Genomic DNA, 20,180 nt, shown 5'->3' with positions numbered 1-20,180 from the left:
TCCACATCTGGAAAATGGGAACAAAAAGGCTTTTTGTTCTCTCTCTCTAGTAAGGTCATTGTGAACTGTGGATGAAAAGCAGCTTCTGGGTCTCATCCAAACTCTTTGGAAGCTGTCTGAAAGACTTCCATGGATTTAATGATCTTTGGAGTAGATACTGTGATGTTTGCCTCACTTTTATTTAAAAGTCCCTCTTGCCTTCCCTGCCCAGCTGAGTGTCATCTCATCGCAGCTGCAATCACTTGAGAGCATCACCACCAAACACCTCATAGACAACTGAGTAGTGAACTCCCTTGGCCTGTGTGTGAAACAGATACCTTCACCTTTTCTGCTCTCATTAAAGAATTGCCCCATGCCTTTTCAGATGGGTTTGTTATCAGAATGTCCTGAATCTGGGAAGTCTTCCTGCTCTGAAGTGAATCTTTCCACACCACCAGAGAAAAAGGAATTTGAGGGGGGAAGATGGACAACACCAATCCCCAAAAGTGATAGACCATGTTTCTCTCTCAGTTTACGTATGTTTATGTTTAATCCTAGGCAAGAGGGCATGAGGCTCTGCAGCTATGCAAAACTCAGGTCCTGATTCACTGTGTATCTACTATGACTTGATTAGATCTGGAAATAGGGTTTGAGTTACACAGTTCTCCCAACCAAAATTCATCCTGCCTGACCGGGAGCAGAATGCTGAATACCTGGAAATCCTTGAAGTTGCTTTTCGTGTCTGTAGGGCCCAAATGTTTCTGGGATTAGATAGCAGCTGAGCTGGGATTTTTTGAGAGCCTCTCTGGTGATTCAGCTGTAGGGCTTGCTTTCACCTGTTAGGTATTGGAAGAGCTTTGAAAGTGTGATTTAGGATTCTTGGCACTTAGGCTTGCACTCTTGAAACTGCCTCAAGCACTTATATCCGTACTTGGGTAGATTTTTCCCCCAAAAATCTATTTCGTTAGCTACTTTCCATTAAGCACCTGCAGAAGTTGTTTCTTATTCCTTCAGGGGTTACTTCCAAGAGCAGGCAGTGGGTAGGTGCTGGCTTTGGGGTAGCAGCTGGGCAGCACTGAGACTGCAGGAATCTGTATCGGGCGTACTAGTTTTCATGGGAGCCATGGAAAGGGGAAGCATGAATTCTGCTGCAACCCATGTATGCATTTGAGCTATCTACAGTACAGTTGTCTTCTGAAGGTGTTTTCTGAAAACAGGAACCACTGGTTTGTTTTGTGCATGTGTTTATTTTTTTTAACCAGGAAATTTTGCTGAGTCTATCCTAGTTCATCTGCGGGGTGCATGTTTCCTTCACAACAGTGCTGGCTAAAAATGAAACAGGAAAAGAAAATAATCCTGTCTTTGATCAAGGACATAGCTGCTGGAGAGTGGGTAGGCTTGGCGAGTAAGTGTGACTGGATGTAGAGTCATTTTGGTACCACACATGCCTTTGAGGGAGTGGTAGGAGTCCTGGTAATGTCCCTAGTGCCAAGCTCATCACTTGATTCGATGTTATGTTCAGAGTGAATCATTACTGTAATCCAGGGTTTAATATTATCCTTGTCCATGAAGTGGGTGTTAAAATGTATGCATAGTGCATTGGTACTCATGAACTTAATTTATTAGCACTTGAAGTGCATGGAGATTGTTTGAGTGAATAATAGAAGTGCAGTATTAATAGCTGGGAAAGAAAACGGGATGGATCAGGGGCCAGGCTGGAGCAGCATGTGTGATCCTGTGTGGTGTTTCATCCTGGCAGCCTCTAAAAATGGATGTTGAGATCCATTTCTCCATGCTGAGATCAAATTGCCCGTGTGCTGTGCTAGACCTTTCACCAAGAAGTCCAAGCTGTCCCTCTAGGGCAGATGAGGGAGCGTGGGCACTCAGCAGGCTTCCCACTGAAGGGATGCAGGAGCAGTGTGTGCCTGCAGCACATCTGCCATCTCGGTACCTTGCACTCATGGTGGGACTTTGTTTAAGCTGCTGGGGGAGTGGAGGAATTGGGCAGTCTACTATTGAATCAGATTGCAACACGGTCCTAGTAAATGAGCATCCCATTTTATATAAATAGGGGAACACAATCTCAATGGGAGATGGAGGTATCTGTGTATCTCTTTAATGGCCTTGTACTGAGAAATACTATCATTGTGTTGAAATGTGATTTTAATAGTTTCTCCCTTTTCCTTATTCTCCCCTCAAGGCCTTTTCAGCTGCAAAAGATGCAGTGGATATTTTGAATACTGGTTCTTTGTGGTCAGCCTACTTAAAATATCATTATACTGTTTATCATTCAGTAAAAGCCTGTATCTGAGAGGAGCCTTTTTAGGTGAGGAGGGTTTTTTCCTTCTATTTGTTAGAGAGCAAAAATTAAATGGAACATTTGATACAGCAGGCAGTGCTCTATTTGCCCATCTTCTGCCATGCTAACAAAAAAATGTAAAGAAAAAGGGAAGACTTGATTCTTCCTTTAATGCCAAAAATTACAAAGAAGGTCATCTTAAGTTTTACTGGCTTGTTAATTCAAGCTGTTAACTTAAGTGCATCTTTCCCATGCAATGGCACAGCCTAAAAATGTTCTTTATTTGGGTTTGGAGATAAATAGCTCATACAGTGAGACTGCAGACTCCGGAGAAGATAGTGGGTCACAAGAACGAAGGAGATATGTCCATGTTGCTGGCTTTATTGCAAATAAAACTGTTGCAGATGGAAAAAACCAAACCTTTTGCAAAACACAGAATGGGAATTTAGATGCAACCACTTCATCACTGGTTTTGGTAGACAGACAGTGACTGGGGGATGTTACCCCTTCAGGACTCTTTTCTGGTTCGTGTATAAGGTAGCAGATCACAAATGGTTGTGGCTTGCCACCTACTATTCTGCTGAAGCTGACAGCACAGCTATATGAAGTAGCACTTGTATCCTTCAGTAGGAGCTTCAGCAGTGCCAGGCATCTATGGAGACAGTGTGACCAGGTTTATTATTAAATTTTCAGGTTTATTATAAATTTTTGTTGTTTTCTTAAATTGCTGTCATCAGAAATACGTAATTGAGCTAATGCTGTTTGCAATTCTTCCCTTGTTTCTCTCTGGCGAGCACTCCCATCTCAATGCTGTGCAGATAAGCAACACTCAGGAGTGTTTCTCTCTGAAACAGGAGCTGGGGTTTAGCAGAGGTCCAGTAGCTCCTGTCTGTTTGGTCTGGTTATTGGTATGCCCTGAAGGAGATGGATTTTCGCTGCTCCTTGGCACGTAACAAAGCAAGTGCTAAAGAAGGAAACCCCTGGATGTTGCTGGCATTGCCTAAGCAGAATTCAGCTGCTGAGGTGAAGGGCACGTGCCATCAGGCAGCATGAGAGGGTGACCTTCTCCAGGCCTGGGAAGGAGAGCTGGCACCCAAATCTGCACACCCAGCTCCTGGAAAATGGCTGGAATTGAGTAACATCATCCTTTTCCTCTCTTGCCCCCATTTTCCTGCCCTTCTCAGCTGCTGTGCTATGGCATGTGCAGGAGCTCAGCCAGCATCCAACCCTGCATCTTGCAAAGCCAAAAGGTTTTGGGGCTGGATCTGGGGGAGAGGGAGGAGGTTGGAAATCTCAGGTGGGATGGAGGTGGATCCTGGGTTTGTAAGGTGAGGCTGTGTGGAGAGAGGAAAGGTCTCAGCATTCAGGCAATTTGCTTTATGGAGGCCGAAAAACAGTTTGGGAGTTTTCTTTCTAGTCAGAGCTTTTTGTGTCCTTGTGGAAAGCAGGTAATTCATCACTGCGGCTGGAGGGTCAGGGAATAAAACACTTCCCTGCTCCAGGCTCCCTTGCAGTCGTGCCCACGGGCTGGGGACGCCCCGTGGCGTCACCTGCTTCTTGGCAGTGGGAGCTGCTGATAGAGTGAAAGTTATAAATGACCAGAAAACAGATCTCTGTGTTGTACAAACATTGAGGTTTAAAATGTGGTTTGGTTCCACAAAGGAATGAAAACAAGACCTTTTAGCACGAGCGCTTTTTCTTCTTCTTTTTTCTTTTTCCTTTTTTTTTTTTTCCCTTCTTCTGAATGGAATGGAGACAAAACATTTATTTTTTGGATAGAAAAGGCTCCCCCTCCCACCAGTTTGCCTCCATTCATCTCTCTGGAGACAGCAAATGGCTCACGCTGGACCTCAGATTCTTTTCCACCAGATATTGTCAGAACTAATACATGTCTCTGCGGACTGTTTGGGCAGAGAATGTGAAGTTCCTTCAATGCATCCAAGAGGAACCATGTCCTGAGTCCCAGTCCCAAAAAAACTGGGCTGAGAAACTTCATTTCCAGCCAGCAAAGATGGTCCTGCTTAAATCAAGTGCCACAGAAAACTTCCTGCGACTGGTTCCCATTTTAAATTATTATGGTGCAAACTTTGGATGAGTGCATCTTGCGGCAGAGATTGGAGTCCTGGTCTTGCTGTGGGACCTTGAACAAGCGGGTTGTCTTCACCTGCAAGGAGAGAACACATTTCTTGTTGGAAGTCCTGTGTTGAAGCTGCTGCTACCAATGCATAGCATCATCTTTTCTTTCTTTTTCTTTCCCCTTTGAATAAGGGCAAAACCAGCCTTGTTTTTCCAACCGGCTTAAAATCACTTTTCGAGTGTAATTTTTGAGCCTTCGAGAGAGTATTGAGTTGCGAAAGGTGGTGGCTGCCAGTTCCTATATAAAAACACAGCATTAGTCAAAAATCCCTTTGGAAGCGCCACTGATTAATATATCAGCTCCTATGAGAGCATGCTGACCTAGATTTTGCTTTTGCTATTTAGGTGGAGACTTGACTACAATGTGGCTTTTATCTGTTCACAGAATGGATTTAGAGGATGTGGAGTCTACAGAGAGATCTTATTTCCTCTTAAAACCATTGTGTTCAAACGTGCTACCATATGTGGTTTTGATTTGTTGTTTTTTAATCTTGCTGATCATTTTGGAGGGGTTTAGAAGAACCCTATCAGCCACCTAAGAATGGTTGGGGAACCCATTAATATGCATGCATTTCATGGCATAACCTGATTATTAAACACCTGAGAGACACTGGAGGTAGGGGCTGTAGCTGGGATGAGCAGTTTTTCCTTTTGAATCTCTTTGAAGTTGAGGTGTGTTAGAAGTTTGATATTAACACTTGTAGGCAGGCATTTCTTATCTGGCTTATTTTTTGCTGGGGGAATATAACGCAATGTGAAAGGCGTTTATAAGGAATTTCTGGAATAGCGTTTTACAGGGTGGGAAAAGCAGGATGTCTGCAAAAGAGTCCAGTCTGTGGATCTGCAGCAAGAGCTCACTGGAAAGGAGCTAAGACTCGATGTGCTTTGCAGTTGTAACTCTTGCGATGCAGAATCCGAGTGCTTTCAGAGCATCGGAGGGGTTAGCTCCATAATGCTGCTGGCTGCCCCAACCTTAGCCTGAGATTAAATGTAATGCAAGGACATAATTGTGATCTTGGGGATTTAAGCAGGGGGGTCCCCAGTTGCTGGATGCAGAAGGATTTCCTTGGCTTGACTCCCGTAATCCCTGTGGTTGTCATCTACCCTTCCCAAAAGGGCTCTCCTCCTTGTGTCTTGGACAGCATCTGGGGGGATGGAATTAAAATGAATGCTCTGCTCTCTGGGATCAACCAGAGCTCAGGTGTTGATCTGTGCATATGTGCAGATGGTAACAACCCACCTTGCCACTGCCGGCCAAGGGATGTTAAGGAGGAGGAAATGTTTGCTTTAGTGTTTCTCACTGCAGCTCAATGAAAAGATTCTACTCTCTGCCTTTGATCTACCATTTGTACTCTCTCTGCCACCGAGACAGTGTATAAATTGTTTCTGTGAATAGCAATATTTACAATGAAGTCTTACTCATTTTGGGTGAAGGGCAGTCCAAGCGCATTTCTGAAGTCTTGATTTCATTAGCACAGTGCTGCAGTTCATCAAACCCCATCAATATTTATCTTTTCAGCATTCTTTTTATGATTTCAAAACACTGGCTGTATTTTGACAGGACACTTCATGTTGTTTATTGTGCAACAGCTTTGCCATAGATACGCTGACAAAGAAATCTCCCATGGCCATGGTGAAGGGGGAGGCACGCTCTCTTCCAGACATGTTTATGGACCTGGAAAAAGCCTTCTTTTGCATCAGTGCTCCCCGGGTGGGTGGGGAGCGAAGGCCAGTTGGGGATTCCCCCACAAATGCTGTGAGTCAAAAGGATTTGCAGCTCTGCCAACCCTGCACACTTAGAGATCGTGTGTCGGTTGCTAATAATCGTAAGTTTCATCAGAAATCAATCAATGTAGGAGTATTTCAGCTTGCTTTCTAACAGCTGGGCTTCTGGGTAAAATCAGTGCTTGTGTACTGGATTTCTCTGTGACCACAGTGGCTTGGGATTTATTCTTTTAATGGTAAAGCTGAAAGATTCAGAGCGACAAGAGCCTTTGGGTGTTGAGACTTTTAAGAGTTGCGTTGAGTGTTTGGAGACTTTTGTGGGTAAAACAATATAAGCTGGCATGGGTGCCAGGGAGAAGTAAGTGATCGGGTGAGTGCACCTTGTCCCAGTGAGGACCAGCTCTTGCCCAGGGACTGGATACTCCCCAGGCAAGGTGGTCTCTTGTTTCTGCTCACGTTAGAGGCAAGACTAGACAGTCTTTTTCGAATGATAAGAACCTGACTTGGCTTTTAGCAGCAATCGCATTTAATTCTTGTTCTTGCTCCTCTTATGAAACTGGTTTGTGGTTAAGCCTCTTAACGCTTATGGAAGGCACTGCTAATGGCAATCAAAGCCACATCCCTGAAGTTTTTAGGTGTCTGTTTAAATATTTGGGGTGTTTTTTAAATGCTGGGGTGATTAAAACAAAGTAAAAAGTGGTCTCCCATAGAGGGTTTTGCAAAGCTCTGATATGAATGGGATCTGTGGTTGTCACTAATGTTTGTACTACCAAGAAACTGCCTGATGGACTTCACACCGACATGAAGGAACCAGCTGCTGAAGAAGCCTCTTCATGAAACTTTCACATAGGGTTTTTTAAAACTATTTCACATTTTTCTTCCAAGTGTTTTATTTGTCAGAACAAAATATTTTTGGAGAATAAAAGAAGGCTGAATAATTATTATTATAAACCACAGTAACTGTTCCTTTACAGGACAGAAGAAAGTTCATGGTGTAAATCAAAAACAAACCCAAGGTCTCTAATTCTTAATGAATAAGCATGCTTAATAAGTTAATTTATCTTTATTTTGTTCAATTATGGAAATATTTATTTTAAATTTTGAAAAAGTATTAATTACATTTTTTTCTCTCTTTCCAGGCAGGATTATTGATCCAACACGCTGCTTCTGTCCTGTGTGAATTCATCTCCTGAGCACCTGCACCAGGTACTTTTCTTCTTTCATTGCATGTTTGTGCTACTGGTATTATCTGCCCATTCCATGCCGCTTCAGAAAGGTCTCTATGCTCTAATAGATACTGTGTTTGGATTTTAATCTTGCTTTCAGGAGACCAGGCTCCATATTTTGCCCCCCTCCTGTAGGCATTTCTGATTTTGAAATGAAAGAAGATGCTTCTGCTCATGGAAACTGAGGGGCGATGGAGCCCTTGGAAGTAGGGGCTGGATATTGTTGTTCAGAGTGAACCGAATGTCATGCAGAGGCCTTTCAAAACCAGAATCTTTAGTTCCAGTTGCTCCAGGAGCACGTGGTTAGGTCTGGATAAAGGATCACGGTGTCCCCGTGGATTTCGGTTGTGCGCTGCGAAAAGCAATTGTCTTCCCAGATGTTTCTTATCACAAACGTAGCATGTCAGGAGGAAAAGCCCCATGTGTGTCCTGAGATATCCCACACTTCTGAAGTGTCTGAAATACTCTTCGCAAACTGATCCCCAGTCTCTTTTCATCATGTTGAAGTTATGGCATGCTCTGATCACCGCAGAGCCCAAGGCAATGCTGAGTTCTGGCTGTATGATTAAACTGCATGAAGTACTTCATTTATGTGATCGTTTTCATCTGTGTTCTTATTGGTATTTACTACTAGGTTACCTCTATTTCCGCTTATAAATGAGTGTGTGGCTGCAAAAGTAGAGAGGGGAGAAGAAAGTGAGTCAAATTTGCCCTCTTGCCCTACACAGGGAAAATGATGTAGTGAATGGGCACCAAGCCATTCCTCATCACATGGTCGGGTTCATCCTCCGTGAGTATATTTTCCATCTAGAATGCACTGATATGCTTTGCTGGTATTTTTTGACCATACTTCTTTGTTTATTCCCCAACCACTTCGGATGAGCAAAAATTGCGCTGGCAAGAACATTTGTGGGAAAGCAACATCACGTTGCATACTTGTGCGAGTAAATATTCACAAGAGAATCCACATCGAGAGTGCTCGCACGACTGCTGGCGAATTCTCTTCCAATTACTCACCAAAGGGACTTGTTGAATGTTTATAGCTGTTTGGTGGGCAACTGGCAGACAAGTTGGAAGACGTGCAATTTGTTTAAGCCTTTTGATTGTCAAGTCAGGGGCAGAAATGAAAGCATCTGGCCTAGGTTGACTAATTGAGTGGCACTGGTAGCCTCGGCTCACAGCAACTCATTTCTGTCTGTAGCAATTCCAGTTTGTCTGTTCAGGCTGTTCTTCAGAGCTAAAGCTGTAGAAATCTGTGGCAGAGGCACAGTCTGTTTATAGATTGTTATGACTTAAACTAAGAGCTGGATTTGCTGGATAAATGAGCAGAGCATTATTTGACCGACATTAGGGAAATGTGAGGACTCTATTTACCTTTCAGCTTTTAGTGTTCTCAAAGCAATTACCAGTTAATGCCTGTGCTTCTGGAGAGCTGAATGATGTTTATCTCTTGGGAGCTGCATATTCTCTGCTCTGAGTGCCCTACACTGATGAATGCTTTTGTCTGCTTTTCTGCTTCTCTCCTTGCAAAGTACTGGAGAAAGCAGCTGTTGCCTTTGATACTTAGATTGGACTTCACAACTGAGTAAGCTATTGCTACTTGATTGCTTGCTCTGTTTCCCTGTGGGTTTTCCTGTAGTGGAGGAGAAAGCACTAATAAACTATTCCTTTTGTGATTCTGTAGACAAAAACATGGGGTTTGGTGGATGCTTTCAAATGGGGGTCAACTGTCAAACAGAAATTTCTTCATTTTTAAGGATATGGTTGACAAAGGTAGCTGAAATAAAGTTGGATGTTTTTCTGAAGTGTTGGATGTGTATCTAAAGAAAGAAATTAGCATTTTACAGCATAAAACGCGCACCAAATGGACAAAGAATTGGCTGATACATCTGAAAAAAAAAATAGCCATCATCGGGGAGCCCTCATGAAATAAGAGAAGTTGCTTGCTGGGCTTCATGGAGCTTGGCATACTGTTATTCCATCATCTCATCAGCAACCTGAAGTCATGATAAAATTATTGCTGATGAAGTTTTTGTACAGCTCACACTTTGGCTGGGAAGCGCATAGTGGTGACTAAAGGAGTAATGCCATGTGGTCTGGAAGGCTTGCTAAGCTCAGCCCGTGTAAATAAAACACACTTTGATGCAAACGTAGCTCTACACCTGGGAACAAGGCAGGCAAGCGGTGCTGGTGGCACTGCCGTCTGTGGTGCAGAAATTAATGCCTTTGTGAAGGGCAGAATGAGCTCCCACTGTGCCAGGCTGGCAAAAAAAAAGCCAGTGTGGTGCTGCGTGGTGTGTGCAGGAGAGCCTGTGTTCCTCCACCAAACCATATGGGTTTGGTCTGCTTTTCAAAAGGACGTCAACATACAGAAGTCAATGTGGAGAGGGGCTAGGAAAGTTATTTGGGAGCTGGGGAAAGCAAGATATTTAAAAGCCCTTAATCTACTGAATTTATGCAGGGAAAAAGAAATGAAGTGACTTGGTATTTATGCACTGGGTTCACTTTGAGAGAGAAAATTTTGGAAACAAAAGGAAAAGATACGGTGAGAACGCTAGCTGGAAGCTAAACCCCAACACAGTCAAACTTAGATACAAAGCACGCATTTCTGAGTATGAGTGCCACAGAGGATTTACTGTCTCTTGGTGCCTGTCAGACCAAACCTGTCTGCACAGGAGAGGAGCTTTTGCCAGGACCCAGCTGAAGCTTTAATTGTAGGGCTTTAGTTCTTTCTACAGCTGGGTAAGTGGGTGAAATGTAATGGTTGGGGTGATGCAGGAGGTCAGGACTGATGATATCATGGTCCCTTCAGGACTCGAAGCTTTGTGAATAAACAGATTTAAAAATCCTGCTGTATTCTAGTGGAAAGGACTGGTGTTCCTGAGATGGAAAAGAGAGACTGAGATGCAATCACGATGATGTCCTTGTTGGCTGGAGCCTTGCAGCAGGCAGTGTTGGCTCAGACCACTTTGTCTCCTGTCTCCCTGGTGCATTCATCAGAGGAGGTGGAGCACTTGAGCCTAATGCTCATCACCAGCTTCAAACTTTTCTTTCATTAAACATCAGAGAAAATATTTAGATAAAAGGGTGGTCAAGCAAAACGGTAAAACGGTGATTAGATATCTTTAGGTGCCTTTACAGAACAGATCTCCACTTGAGGGCAGTTTTATGTATTGCTCCAGGAGATCTGAAGCACAGGCAAACTGATTTTGTCAAGACAAAGGAAATTTGGAGTATATTTTTCCTTCCTTTCATATCTAATTCATCTTAAGGCATCTCTGCAGGTACCATTCTCTTTGTAGTGTTTCCAGTGTTCCATCAGAAGAGAGAGTTATGATGAAGTAAAGAGTGATAGTAAATCCTCCACCCATCAAACCCTTTTATTAACTTATCAAAAGAAATAAATACCTTATTTTGGGAAAGGAGGTATTTTAGGTTTTGTGTAGCAAAACCAGGAAAAAAGTGTTTTAGGTCAGATGTGTGACTTGTAGTGGTTTCTTGTCCTAATCCAGTGCTGCACCACACTGTAGTGAAGCTGGGAGGCTGATCCTGGTGATGCTCTGCTCCCTGGAGTCCCTCAAAACAGGTGATCATTTTGGTTTGCAACTGCAATGTGCCCCTCTTGCCTTTCCAGTCAAATTCCACTTTGCTTCTATTATCATGGAACTGAGTAAGGAAGTTTAAATATTTCTATTGCGTTAAATGGTTTCCAGATCAGAGGGAAGTACCTCTAAACAATAGGTAAAATAATGTTATCCATCTGCATCCCTTTGGAATATGGATGAAGGATGTTCTGTATTTGCTGCTGCGATGTTATTACTTCTATAGCTCATGTGGCCTGGAGACAGCGGGCTCAGAGTCCATGACTTGTGATTAGGGGTTTTGGTGGCGTTCACTCTATTTTTCTGTTGTTGTTTGGCTGCAGCTGGAGAGGAAATACCTTAGTGTTGTCAGCTGAAATGTAAACAGAATGTCCATCATCAATCAGGAGTCATTGAGGTTCATCTGCTCTTGTGTTCTCTCATAACCATGGGAGAAGCAGATTAACGTGGAAAATACTGGTGCGTGCATGTGGTTTTGTGCATTTAAAGCTAACCAGATGTTTGAAACATCTTTCTGAAATACAGATGATGATATAATGACTCCATAGTAATACAGAGCATTGGCAAGGGAGACATGAATATCCCTTACTGTGGCATGTAGAGATGAACTAGTGATTCGTAGGCTTGGATGAGTTCAGGAAGTTCATAGGCTACCTAAGGACAAAAGAGTTTTGTTCCAGGCGCTCACACTGCCCTTGGTAATACACAACAATGCTGGACCAAGAACATCTTCAGGTTATTTAATTTAAGAAAAAACCTCCATTTGATCTTCAACTTGGCACTCACAGGGTGCTTCTAATCCAGAGGCTTTATGCAACGCTTATTCTGCTGCAAAGTCCCTGTGGTGGTACATGGGTCAGTGGAATGTGCTGTGGTCAGCACAGCGAGGCTGGACTCCCAGCAAGCTGTGTTTGGGTGATGTGGTGCTCGTGTGGTCCTCTAGCACAAAAAGAGGAAAAAGCACAGGAAAACCAGACACGATGACTAGACTGATATGTTTTTTGGCCACTTACTTATAAGATTTTGAAGGCTATAATTGGAATGGGAGGGAAGTAAAATGGTCTGGGGTGCAAGTAATCTGATATGGAGGCGGTGGTCCCGGTTCCTCAGTAGGAGCATTATTGTCTTCAGGGAAGCTGTGCATACATTTCTCTTTATATTACATGAACAGATACCGATTTCCTGCCTTGCTTATGTTCCAAGGCCGTGCCTCTGTCTTAACCCCATTGCAGAAATTCACGGCAGCGTCAGGAATGTGGCGTCTGTCAACACGTGCTGCAAGAGAAATACAGAAGCCTAAACCCAGGTCCTGAGAGGAGGCGGATGGCTGTGTTTTAAATAATACCCTTTTCTGTTAATTTTGCTTGGGTGAGTTACAGGAGGAGGGGAGGAAGGCGATGATGAATGCTGTGCTTTTGTGCTCAGAGAACACGTCAGAAATGCAGCAGGTAACAAAAAGGTGTCAGTCGTCTGGGGACGAAAGCAAAACGTAGCCCATGTGGTCCAGAGCAAGGTAAATGTGGAGTGATTTTGCTAAAATGAACAGACTTCGGCATTTAGTCTGGAGCAGCTACAGCTCTGTGAGCTTTCTCATGTTCATTACACCTGCTTACTAGTTTGCTTTCTTGGCTAGAACTTTTTTGGCTGTTTCTATCCCTTCTGTTTCTTCTGCGTCCACTTAGTAGTAGACCAAAGCACCTGAAATATTGGCACCTGTTTTCTGCCTAATGCACAAGTTGGAGGCACTAAGCTGTCACTTCAATTTCTAACCAGTTACTTACCATTGGATTTAATCAGAGTTTTTGGATCTGTTTGTCTAAACCTGAAATGATTTTTCCAGCATGGCTTGGACCTGTAAGTCTTCAGAAGGTCTTTGCGCCTTGTGTAGTCCCTATCACCCCTGATTTCTCCAGTAGATACCCAGCAAAAAGCTGTTGTCCTGTGTGCAGTCAGCTCCAGTCTTGTAATACCTGAAAAAAAGTGATAACACTGATAATCATGGTAAGATAAATGCCTGATTTTCAGCAAACAAATTATAACCCTGGTCACTGAAGTGAAGGATCTCCTGAGGTGTTTGAAGATGCTGATTTAATTGGCAGGTTTGCTTCTCGCTACGCAGTTTACTCTCCAGAGAAGGTCTAATTGCTTGGCTCTAGCACAACAATTTTCATCTGCAGCACATGATTAATTTGTGCTGCTTTATCCACTGCGCCTACAGCACAGTGCCCTCTCGTGTGCAGCACGGAGAGGAGCTGGAGGGAGAGATGCTTTTCCGAACCAGATACGGCTTTTGGAGTGTCTGTACAAAATTAATGCTGATCCACCACCACTTGCTGCTTTGCTCTTTTTTCCTCCTAGAACTCTATGTGGCATGATGGTTGTGGAGGCTTTTGTGTACTGATATTTCAAAGTAGGAGATGAATGAGCACTTTTGTCCTTCATTGTTCAATACATTGAACTGATTTCTTTGGTGGTGGTGGTGGGGGAAACCTAAAAGTTTCACCTATTTTCCTGACTTTTATGCTGTAGCTACCAATGATTCTAGTGACTCACACACAGATGACAGCAACTGTGCTCATGTGCTGGAAATTGGAGATTAAAGTGTAGAACTCAATTTGAAAATGGTCCCTAAAGAAAAGATTCAACATTAATATGTGTATTACACTTCGTGGGTTTCTTTAGTGTGATTTTTTTTTGTTTGTTTATTTGGCTCTTTATTTATCCTCACTTCCACTGCAGTGGGACTGATTCAAATGCAAAGTAAAGTTGAAGTCCTTGTTTTGCTGTGGAAGCTACAGATGAGAGAAACGTGTGTGCTTGCTCCTGTGCCGTTCTTTGTGTGTGTGATCTTCCTTCCCATTCTGCCCTGTCACTATACAAAACCCCGGTCATTTTGCTGGTTAGACTCTATATAATAAGCTGTAATCTCCAAATGGTAGCAGTGGTCCTTGTGTTCTTCTGTCTCCATCTCTTACTATGTTTTACTCATAGCTACTCTTCTAGTTAGCCAAGTTTCTCTCTTCTCTTTACAGGAACTTGTCTGAGTGAAGTTATCCAGCCTAAAGCTCTTAGGTGCTTTAGAGAGATGGTCTTTTTCTGTATGGCTAGACATGAACAAATAAACTGAATTACAGACCTCTGTACTTTGGTTGTGTCGGGCTGCAATGGGCAGAGCAGGAGAACCTGTGGTGGGCATCAACTTGGTCGGGGGGGGTACTTACTTTCTGAACATTTTTAGAAACAATTAATCTATGGGTAAGACTTAAGCATTTTCTGAGGCTTCACCCTGTTTCTGTGGTGCTTCCAAACTCTGTTTCTGTAGAAAGAGAGAGTGAAGTCTGTCCTTTTTTCTTTTTTATTATTATTAATCGTGTTACGGGAATGTTTGTCTCGTTAGATGTATTTAATCTCTCACTAGCTGGAGGAATGCATGTTAAATAAACATTGAGCTTGGGCACTTTCTAGAACTGGGTGTGTTTGTCAGATTTTTAGGAAGGGATGATGAAGGATTTATATTTTGCAATTGGGTTCCCTTTGCGCTTACTCCAACAGCTGAGATTCAGTGTTCAGATCCAGGATGCTGCCTTCAGCCAAGGGAAGTCAGAAGGGGAGGGGAATTGCATAAGCCAGGGACATTGTCAGCATTTGTGAGCCTCTGGAGTGCAGGGTCCCATTCATCAGAGCTGGGTGCAAGGTGCAGCATCTGCCGTTTAGGATTTTGCTGTTGAGCTGTGAGTTGCAACTGATGGCATTTCCCCGCAGTTGGTCCCATTTTTGCTTCTCGTGAGCTTCTTGCATTAGTCAGTGCCCATGAGAATGTTGCTTCCAGAGTGGACCTTTTGATCAGTGGCTGGTAGCTCCTCTGCTCATAACACCGGCTTAGTGGGAGAAACAGTCAAGAATTTTTTTGGCCAAGATAACTGGGACAATGGAAAGCACCACTCAAAACACTGGCCTTTCAGAAGATCTGAATCCAAATTAACCTGGGGTAATTTGAAGAGTTGTCCCAAAGTACAGCTGTGAGTACAGAGCTGGAACCCCAACTGGCTCATGGGTGTATGAGTCTCTACGTGTCAAGTGGCAAATGGGCCAAGAAAAGTCCAAAGGGGCAATGGTGCTGTGCCCCAAGATGATGCCAAGACAATGAGAGTCTTCTCGTGCAGGGTGTTGGTTATGAAGCTAGGTTTGAAAATGTCTGCAAGGAAATTCTCCTTCTATTCCTACTTGAGTCCAGGAAAAAATACTGTGCATACATATTTTTCACTTAAACAGGAAGATACTTGACTCTTACTCATGGAAACCAGGCAAGAAGATCCTGGATATTAGCTGACCATGGAGGTTGCAAGGGCCATTACTGCACCTCTGATTCTTCTGGCTGTTACCTGACTACTAGAGCCTTTGTTCTCAGCTCGCTATTGAATCCAAAGCAAAAGGGCAGTACTAGTCCACTCTTGGGACCAAGGGTCTGTGTATATTGAAAGTGGTGCAGAGATAGTCAAGTGGAAGCAGTGTAGTTGAATGATGCCCTAGTGCCCATGCTGGGGGGCCAGGACTGGTCTGTGCTGGTCTGTCATGGTCCAGCAGCATGCAGGTGACTGCTGGGGGCTCAGGGCTCTAAATTTCCTGCCTGTTATGTATGTAACACCAAAACTGTCTGCCTAATGTTATATCTTCATGCAAAGGCTGTAACAGCAGTTCCACATTCTTATAATCCTTCTGCTTGGATAAAAATCGAATCTTAACAAATGTGAGCACAAGAGGACTGAAGACTTCTATTACAATATCTTTTTAATTATCAAGGTGGGAATCACATTTTACAAACTACAATAAATTGATTTTTATTAGTGTGAAGACTTATTTAATAGTAGATTACACCAGACACTAACAAAACTCTTTTTCTTTAAGGTTTATTTGTCGCTCATTGAACTCCAGAAAAATGAGCTGTGAATTGAACCAGAGGTTTACAGATATAATCCAAATGATGGTTCATGTTTATGGTTTAGATTAGCCTAGTTTAATTCCAGATTGCGAAGACTTTCAACATCTGTGAAATCTAAACCAGGCAGTTATGCTTTATTAAGATCTAGCTTCTACTATTTTCAATAGGTAATTTGTGAAGTCTCAGATACTGAATTATGGCTGTTTGTTTTGGAAAGAGCTTCACTTATTTTTCCCTTGTCTGTACTCATTAGTAATCCCGGTGTTATGATAACTCAGGGCTTCTGTGGATCCTGTTGCTGTAGGCAGATATGGCAAGAGGATGGCTTTGTCACCCTACTGCAGTGGTCATGCAGCCTAAACTGGTAACTTGTGGGTGACTATATCTTTTGCTCAGGGCTTGGCTTATTGCTGATCCTTGTCGCATTCTCCTGATGAGCACCAACTCTGTCCTCTTCTTCCTTCTCTCTTGTGCTTTGTCCTTTGTCACACAGGCCATGGGTATATTGAGTGACTTATGAAAAGCTTATTTTCAAGTTCATAGTTTTTTCCTACTCTTCTGATGTTTGTTTTTGCATGTGAAAGATACCATGGACTGGTGTGCTTGGGCTGAGATGTGGCAGAGTTGTGGATCTGAGAAGTTAGATTGGGCCATCTTCTCTGGTGAAAGGAGTGGAGACTACCTGATGCCTAACAGAAGGTGACAATTTCTTATGTAGACCTCTCATGGGGCCTTGATATGGCCTGAAAGAAAAGACTATCTCTTAAAAGCCATCTCCTGAAGAAAGCAGGAATAGAACCAAGTAAAAGTTTGGGACATGGCTTGAAATTGATTCTTAGAGGTTGTTTTTGCATAAATAAATAATCAGAGGTGTTTGAATAGATTTAGGGAACTTGGCATGTTTTTCTTATTAAATAAATATGTTGAGTGTGGCTTGAATTAGGACAAAACTCCTGATAATGGAAGAGTCTCTGTTTAGCAAATATAGCTCTACTAGATGCTGATGTGTTGGTGATGGAAACTGGGACTGTAGTTGACCGCAGTTTGGAACTTGACTTGCTACTGATGAAAGAACATAGAGTCAGTCTATCACAAGCCTGGAAAACTGGACCAGGGCAACCCCTTCATGGGAAGCAGCCAAAGGACCTTGTGTTATTTTCAAATAACACTGAGCTCTGTAAAAGCTTTTAGCAGCTTGTTCAGCTCTTTGTGATTAGAAGTCCTAAAGTCGCCTCTCAGATTTTGGTGTGGTGGTGTCTTGCAAATAACTGATTTATTCCCTGATTCTTCACAGTTCACAGTTGCTGTGATGAATAGTCCATACAAAAAGATGCTTGCAGTTATGGATGCTGCTGTTGCAGGCAAAAGCTTACGAGCAAGTGTGTATTGGGTATCAATGTTTGTCTGTTAAGAAGATGCTGGTATTTGGGAGCAGGTCAGTGTGCAATTCCCCCGCTTTCTCTGTGTATTTTGAGATGCAACAGACAACAAACCTGAGCTCTGTAGTAAGTAAACAGGAAGACTTAGGTTAAACAGCCTTGCAGATACAGTGGGGTGCCAATATGATCAGGTTTAGACTTCAATTTTAATTCAGTTCCCTAGGAAAACTTTGGAGAAGAAATCCAGTAAAACTATAAAGAATGGCAGATGTTTTCTGGCCCAATGGCTACAGCAAGCATACATGTTTAAGAGATTATTTTCATATGCATGTAGTCATCTTAAAATTCTGGAAGGGAACAGTTTGTCTATGACTTATAATAAATTATTCATCCTTTTTATTACCATAATAATCGCTTTTTATGGTTACCCAAGTGAATGCTATTATGAAAGCGCAGAAAAATCTATTAATTATTTTCCAGGATTTTTATTTAATTTTTTTTTTTACTAGAGTTTTCTCATTTTGTAGATTTCTGATGTTATCAGAAAGCAAAGCATTATTCTTTTTCTGAGATAAAAGTCTCTAAGCACACTTACTTTGCGTATTGTGCAACAGCATTCCTATTTGTAGGGCTAGAAGAGCATGAGAACAACTTCACTAGGGAAAGTGCCAGTCTCTGCAATGATGGCTGGATGCCTCTTCCCAGCCTTTTGGTCCCAGATGCATGATGGATTCTGGCTGTGTTTCCATTAGCCTCATGTAGGTATGCAACTGATTTAGATAAAGATCTCAAACAAGGCTTGGGTTCTTAAAAATAGGAAACATTAACCTGTGCCAGGAACAAATGGAAATAGAGTGGAATGGAGGTTTTTTTCCCATTCAATGGGGGAGGTTCTTATGCTGTTTCATAGAAGCCTGCAGGGCCCAAACTTGTGAAAATCATAATGCAGAGGCTGTATCAAACTCACAAAACCCCATTCCTAAACTGGTTATTCAGGGTACTGAATAACTGGACCCATTGGCAGACCTATAGTGTGTTTGCTCATTTATTTATTTATTTCAAAAAAAGTAATTATTTAGTAGCTTCATCCTAATGCCATTTATTGCCATACCTTTGGGAAGCTGCTTTCCCTCACAGCATGGAAAACATGGTCTTGTTTATTGCACTGGGGTGCTACTGGGATGTGTAGTAGCTCTGGATTTGGACTTAAAAGCCTATGAAATGTCATTGAACTGGCATTTAGCTGTTGGTCTTAGAGGCTAAGTGAATATGAAAAGAATGCATAAATCTTGACTCTGTGTCATCGTTTTGGCGGGCTAAATCTCATTTAATGCAATCTTCACTGTTGCATGTAATGCTAATTTGGTCTATATCTAATGTGCAGTCCACTGAGTGCTGACCTTTGCAATGAAGTAGGACTGAACACAGGGCAATCTCTGCATAATCAAGTAGTATCAACCTTGGACCTCTTTAATCCCTTAAAGTCAGATTGAATAAAACTTCTGGAGCTAGGAGCTTCTGTTCTATGTAAAAACAGTGCTTAAGAAAATCTGCTGCTTGTTTTGCACATGTGGGTCTCCCTGAAGTGAGCTTATTCGATGTACGCACGCAGGTCTTGAATGACACCATACACTTATGAGATGTTAGAGTGTGAAATGATAATATACACCCAGCGCAGCTGGGAGGTTGGATCTTGGTTCATCCTGTATCTCTGGTCTCCCCTGCTGCAAGCATGGGGTTTGACTCAACTTAAATCCAAGAGGTCACAGCTAGCACTATAGCTAAGCACATTCCTAGGTTATGGCATGGGTCTAACCTTGTTGTGTCCAGTGAGACCAGTCTCATGCTGAAACAACTTGCTGAACTGCAGCCTAAATACCTAAAGAAAAAATATTCTCTAAGAAACCTTTCCGTGGGAGCTTGTTTTATGCTGCACATCAATTTAGCCTCTAAGTGTCGTAAGGGTTGGGAACTTGTCATCTTCTGGGGGTTGTGCAGAGCCAGATCACTGCTTAACACAGCCATAATCCTGTCATCTCTAGTTTAGATCATGAGCATTTCAAAGAGGGAGCTCCTCTTTCTTTTCTGTGTTAGCAGAGCACCAAGAGCCCTGTCAATGCTCAGTAAATCCAACAGCCTCCTGGGAGCTGGCCTTCCTAGTAAAGTGTTTTTCTGCTTTACAAACGAAGGAAGAACTGCAGTTTATAGTAAAAAGGGGAAGTGTGCAAGAACAATAAGTTAGCGTGTGGTGCAAGAAAATAGTGCAGAAAAGCAATTTAAAAGGCTTTGCTCGGGTGAGGGTTGAAAGATACCTTGGGGTAAGATTTGAAGACGTGTGACTAACCATCTAGGTGAAGAAACCTGAAATTTCTTCTGATTTGGAGAAGGTGTAGAGGAGGAAAGCTCTTCTGCCAGGAGAGAGGGTTGCAGCAGCAGGGGAAAGGAAGAACTGTAGGCAGGATATAGGGCAAAAAGAGGGAAGGATGGCCAAGACAGCCATTACGGAACGTGTCCAAAAGGGCTTGAAGAGAAATAATCCAGGAATGAGGTAGGAAACATAACCCTCCTACCCATGTTCCTCAGCTGCAATATTTTCACTTGTGATTGGTGCAAAGTGGTGCAGAAAGTAGCATCCTGGCATGAAGGTGACACATCTTTCAGTAGACGCTCTGAGGGTTTTGCAAACTGCCAGCAAGTGACATGTTGAAATCTTGACACAGAGTGCTTATGATCTAGGCTAATTGTTGACTTGATGCCAGTCTGTTTGTGTGTCCTTCCAAGAAATAATGTCATTCATGTTGGCACTGAAATGAGAGCTGCATCCCTTAACAGGCTTTCAAGAAAAAACACAAGTGTGATATTAAACTGTATATTGAAGAATGGTTTAACCACACA

At 42.7% G+C, this 20,180-nt stretch overlaps 1 long non-coding RNA gene across 1 annotated transcript; it reads left to right on the top strand.

The window, feature by feature from the left end:
- Window positions 1-902: 902 nt before the first annotated feature.
- Window positions 903-12,289, top strand: LOC133281635 (uncharacterized). The gene is made up of 3 exons (XR_009747563.1): window positions 903-1,019; window positions 7,279-7,345; window positions 12,171-12,289. It is a non-coding gene; the product is annotated as an uncharacterized LOC133281635 (long non-coding RNA).
- The last annotated feature ends 7,891 nt before the right edge of the window (window positions 12,290-20,180 follow it).

Source organism: Pezoporus flaviventris, unplaced genomic scaffold, assembly GCF_033815535.1.
Source record: "Pezoporus flaviventris isolate CSIRO_AGI_PZ_B2104156 unplaced genomic scaffold, CSIRO_AGI_Pfla_v1 ptg000105l, whole genome shotgun sequence".
NCBI classification, from domain to species: domain Eukaryota; kingdom Metazoa; phylum Chordata; class Aves; order Psittaciformes; family Psittacidae; genus Pezoporus; species Pezoporus flaviventris.
The sequence above is the reverse complement of the archived record's forward strand: the minus strand, read 5'-3'. Positions and strand labels throughout refer to the sequence as shown.